Below are 5,929 nucleotides of genomic sequence, written 5' to 3'. Positions count from 1 at the left end.
ATGAATGGCTAAGCACCGAGCTGCACGGGCACAAGGTACTCTGTGTTTCATTTGGGCTTTGAATACATGTTTAGTGACTAAGTTGACCTAAAAATTGTTTTATATCGTCTTAAAGTAAAGATTATAGAACGTGTAATATTAAAATATGTACGGGAACAGCATTCATGTAATGGTCAACAGTCCACTCAGACACAACACGCTGTACAAGATTAAGACAGATTATGAATTCACCATATTTGTGTGGATCGCTGCTTATCCGCCACAGCTCCCCCACATCACTGAATCAGGACATATGATGTTGAAACATCTACGGAAATGAATAATTCATAATTAGCCTAAAGCTACGATGGGGTAGCGCTCATTTTACGCTCTCTGTTTTACTATCTGCCCTTCTCTCCTTATTGCCCCACACACACACACACACACACACACATGCACACACACATGCACACACACACAGGGCCAGAACGATGACAGACTGCCCCCTGTGTAGAGACGCGTGATTAGATTAACCCACGAGCTGTCACTTTGAAATGTACGAGCAGAGAGAGAAAGAGAGAGAGAGACCGTCTTAATGTTCTGTCTTTGTGTGTGTGGGTGTGTGTGCGTGTGTGTGTGTTTGTGTGTATCTTTCTCACCAGCAGAAAATTGATTTTCAGCAGATGGTATGAAAAGTTATGAAAGATGCACGAAGTGAAGGTTTAAGGCTCTGGAAAGATTTGAATTGTCTCTGCAGAGGCTCATTTATATCATTTATATGTTCTCCTTGTATATTTTGTGATGCTGTGTGTGTCCACAGAGGAGAACACGGGCCACCCTCATATAAACTGTACATCTCTCCTGTTGTCTGTCTTCCATGTTCTCTCCTCTCCGGCGTTATCTCTCTCTCTCTCTCTCTCTCTCACTCGTTTTCTTCTCATCCCCATTTGTTGCTCGTTGTCTTTATTTGTCGCTCTCACCTGTTACGCTCCATCACTTCTGTCTCACCCTCTTTTCTTTCTCTTTCGTCTCCCACTTCTTTCAATCCCAGACCCCGCCACCTCTTTCCTCTCTCTCTCTCCTCCCTCTCTCTCTCTCCCTCGATGAAATATTCATGCGCATACTGGGAGTGGAGCAGCAGCAGGAGCCACAGGAGTCAATGCTTTCAAAGACTGGAGGCCTCTCAGAGAAAGAGAGGGGAGAGGAGAGGTTGTGGGGGAGGACGAGAGGGAGTGGGAGGAAAACGAGGGAGGAGGTAGATGGTGAAGAAAGGAAGAGAGAGAGAGAGAGAGAGAGAGCCGGCTTTGATGGAGTAAGAATGGAAGAAGAGTCTCCACTATTCAACAATAAAGCTCTCCTGATTGCAGCTCCGCATTGGGAACAGAGGGGGGTTCATTATCTAAAAGACATTTTTAACGAGACTGGCTTGTTATCTTTTACTGACTTACAAAATGCATTCAGTCTACCACGTTCCTCATTTTTCTTTTACCTTCAATTAAGATCAGCACTCAAGGCATATGGTGTCCCCTGGCAGAGAGCTTTGCCCATCCATCCTATCCGGAAATTATTTACAATGCAGGCAAAAACCAGCGGTATGGTATCTAAGCTCTATCAGTTTTTGGTGACACCTGGCCGCCTCAGCCTTCCTATTGAGAGGGTCTGGGAACGTGATTGCCCAGACTTGGTCACTGATTTTGACTGGCATGATGTATGGTCTAATATCTCAGAAGTATCACGCAATCCAGACCATCAGCAAATTCACTACAATTTCATTCATAGGACGTATCTCACCCTGTGAAAATGCATCACATGAAAATAATTACCAGTCCTTTATGCACTTTCTGCCCACTAAACACTCAAGGAACATATCTTCACATGTTCTGGGATTGCTCCCCTGTTTGTCAGTTTTGGAACAATATTGCATCCAAGTTATCTGTCTTGATTAATGTCACTGTGCCTGTCACTCTCAGTGTTTTGATTCTAAATGTTTTTGATTCAGACTTTCAGCTCTCTAAAATCCAAATGCGTGTTGCATTTGCTGGACTTACAGCTGCTAAGAGAATGATTGCAACCCGTTGGAAACCACCTCATGACTTGTCTGTTCGAACATGGATGCTTTCCTTTTTGGATGTTGTATATATGGAGATCTCTACAGCTCGCATAAATGGAGCATCAGAAAAGACTTTGGACACTTGGGGCAACATTGCTGACTCTTTGAAAAATATGCTATAGATGTGTGCTATCGCCCCTTACTTCTAATTGAACATGTCCTTGGTCCCTATCAATGTTATTTGTCTGTCTGTCTGTCTCTTGTGTTGTGTGTATATTTATGTCCCCCCCCCCCTCTTTCCTCTCTGCTTTATGGTTCTGAGAGACTCCTTTGGTCTCAGCATATTGTTGTAATTTGAAAGGGCACCATGTGTTGGTGTTCCGCCATCCTGTGTGATTATGCTAAATAAAACATTTGATCGCAAAAAAAAGAATGGAAGAAGAGGTGGAGGAGTAGGAGGATGAGTGAAAGACCGAGCAGGGAGCCCCCCCCCCCCCCCCATCACATCAAACACCAGGCAACATGAATCACTCTTTTTAGTCTCTCTCATACTCTCTCTCTCACACACACAAACACACAGGGCTAAACTCAATGGGAACCACAAAGCTGCAGCGCCTCGAGTCCTTCAAACATCAGCCGACACGTGATTAAACACGTCGGGCTCTTTGTATTCCACCCTCGCCTAAAGAACCGAACACCCTCGGGTGCTCTGAAGGTAATCTAAAACACCCATGGCACAAACACAGACGCATCCTAAACCAGCGTAACGCATGCAGACCCACGCACGGCGGGGCCCCCGAGGCTCCCGGGGCCCCGCACGTGATCCGACGGGCCCTCTGCCGCCCCGTCTCCATCCGACGTGGCAGATGTGATCTTAAATTCACTTTGTCTGTAATCCTGAGTTTGCACATCGCGGTGGCTTCAGCCCGCCGGATGGAGCGCCCGCTCCAATCAGGCGCCCAAATGCTGGGTTGTTTCCAAGCAACCTCCATGAAGCTGCAGCGGCTGTGGAGGAACCGGGGCTTCAAAGCTTTGAGGGGAGAGAGGCTGTGGACACGCTTAGTCAAAAATATGTTTGTGTTTGATTCCCTGGAGTAAGATCAGAGCAGTGAGTCACACTCACACACCGGTTGGGTTTGTTCTATTCACAGGATTTCTCGAGAATAACGGAAACGTGGAATAGCTCCCGCTTGGTCCTTTAAAGCTCTCTGTGATCAGAGTTCTCCTCTTGGTGCAGGACGGCGTTCAGCTGCTGCAGGGACCTGACCCCGCTGACCCCGCTGACCCCGCTGACCCCCACCGCTGAGGGAAGGAAGCCAATGAGAGAGTGGACACCTTGAGTGACAGGTGTGTGTGTGTGAGTGTGTGTGTGTGAGTGTGTGAGAGTGTGTGTGTGTGTGTCTGTGTGTGTGAGAGTGTGTGTGTGTGTGTGTGCGTGTATGTGTTTGAGTGTGTGTGTGTGTGTTTTTGAGAGAGTACGTGTGAGTCTGTGTAAGTGTGTGTTTGAGTGTGTGTTTCTGTGTGTTTGTGTGTGTGCGTGTGTGTTCGTGTGTGTGTGTGTTTTTGAGAGAGTACGTGTGTGTCTGTGTGTAAGTGTGTGTTTGAGTGTGTGTTTCTGTGTGTGTGTGTATGTGTGCGTTCGTGTGTGTGTGTCTGTGTGTGTTTTTGAGAGTATGTGTGTGTGTGTCTGTGTAAGTGTGTGTTTGAGTGTGTGTGTATGTGTGTGCTTGTGTGTGTGTGTGTGTGTTTGTGTGTGTGTATGTGTGTGTGCGTGTGCGTTCGTGTGTGTGTATGCCTGTGTGTGTGTGTGTGTGTGTGTGGGTAGCTGTGGGCCTGCCTCTCTACTGTGTCGTCACTGGGAAAATGGCGACGACCGACTTCACAGGAGACACCTGTAGTCTCCCAGAGCGCGGCTCTAGTCTTGTACTTCTGTACATCAATAACAAATATATTTGAATATGTAATCCACGCAATGCAAGCCTCTATTCCAAACACAACACAAAACATGCAAAGACAAACATTTGCTGTCTTGAATCATGACGCCACTCTGAGTTTAATGGATCACAACAACCCTAAACTTGATATTCCCAGTTACATTATTCCAATTTAAAACTCTAGGGAAATTGTCATTATGATGAATAATTTAAATAAATTGCGGTTGTCTTGCATTTAGATTTTTCCAAATTAGCTGGATTTTCTTTTCCCCCGCACAGTTGTTTACATGTAATGAGACGCTGGCTGCGTATTCCACCACCGCATCATGCCCCCGTTTTTAAAAACCCTTGGCCTACTCTCCAGGGACCGGCTGCAACATGCATAATGCATTCTCTCTCAGTTAGCTAATTAACAGAAACATACAGGTGGCTAATTAGCAGTATGCCAGATAATGATTTCTCGACCCCTCGGGGGACAGAAAGCCCTGGAAGTCAGAGCGAAGGATTTAAAGTCACAGCAGGAGGACGGATGGGTTACGAAGAGAGGGGAGAACAGGGTGGGCGGGAGGAGGGGTCTGGTCCTGGACACGGCACTCATGACGGAGTAACTTCTTCGACCCCCTAATTATGTACCATTAGACACTCCCTCTCCTCCCCACCGCCTGTACCTGGCATCCCTCAATGTGTGTGTGTGTGCGGGGGGGGGATGCTTCAGGGGATTTCTGATGGATTACATCAGAAATTAGATTTATGAACCATGTAAAATGGCAAAGATAATAAAAGAAGAACGTTATTGTTAGATGTCACGTGAGCAGTTGGGTTATGCAATGATGTTTATGATATGATATGATATTCCTTTATTCGTCCCACAGTGGGGACATTTCAAAAATCACAGCAGCGATGCACATCAGAGCATCAATGAAAAATATAAAACACAAAACTAAATACTAATACTAATACTAAATATACAGGGGGGAAACAAAGTAAAGTAAAGTGCAGTTTGCCAGGCTCTCCAGCGATCTACTGCAGTTTTTTATTATTTATAATGGGACATTATGAAAAGGGTGATTATTATCATAATTATTTATGACATAAAACATCCAGATTATGATCAAAATATTCTTCAAGCTCTTCAGATGGCACTAAACATAATGGGATGGTTTAACCATATATAATCTAAGAAATACATGTTTTATTTCATGACAGATAGTACACACAGTTTTCTAGTGATATACAAACATCTTTAATGTCTTAAAATAGTCCCCCCCCTTCACTTAAACATTGTGGACTCTGTTGTTTCTTACATGATAATGTCTGTATTGGTATTTTACATTTTTAAATCAAGCTCTATTTCTTACTTCTCTAACGTTAATAGAGCTAGGCAGCTTTTTAAAGTCTCTCTTAAGGATATTCACAATTATCCCGATATGGAAAATTAAGCACCATCAACTTATTGTGAGTGTTTTTTTATTATTGCACATGGTCCCATCCTGAGTTTGTAAGAAGTGCTGAACGTCTTCTGAAAGTTGTGAAAGTTAAATAGTGACCGCGGATACGTGGAACAATGGTCCAACAAGCTTGAGTCCTGTCTGTTAGGATCTCTGTCTGCTCCTGCTGTTTCTCTCCTCTGTTGTCCCCTTACCTCCTCTCCTCATGCGTGTTGTCGTTGTGCCATGTGCTTTTGTTTTCGTTTTCGTCTCACCCCGCAGTTTCCCTCCTCCGAACTCCGCCCACTGTCACGCCTCCCTCCAGAAGAGCCAGCTGGAGCGCGTCTCGCCTGATCATCTCCAGCTGGCTTAAATACCCCGGTCCTGCTCTTGCTCTCTGTCAGGTCGTTAGTTTACCAACCCGAAGCCGGTCCGTAGGTCCATCCACTCGCCCTGTGAGTTTTTCTTCCCGTCCTGATTCCGTAACCTGTCCTTCCTTTTTTCCGCTCAGTGTAGAGACACGGTCGTCACCTGAGTGA

The sequence above is a fragment of the Pseudoliparis swirei genome, chromosome 23, assembly GCF_029220125.1.
Source record: "Pseudoliparis swirei isolate HS2019 ecotype Mariana Trench chromosome 23, NWPU_hadal_v1, whole genome shotgun sequence".
NCBI classification, from domain to species: domain Eukaryota; kingdom Metazoa; phylum Chordata; class Actinopteri; order Perciformes; family Liparidae; genus Pseudoliparis; species Pseudoliparis swirei.
This window is presented reverse-complemented; position numbering follows the sequence as displayed.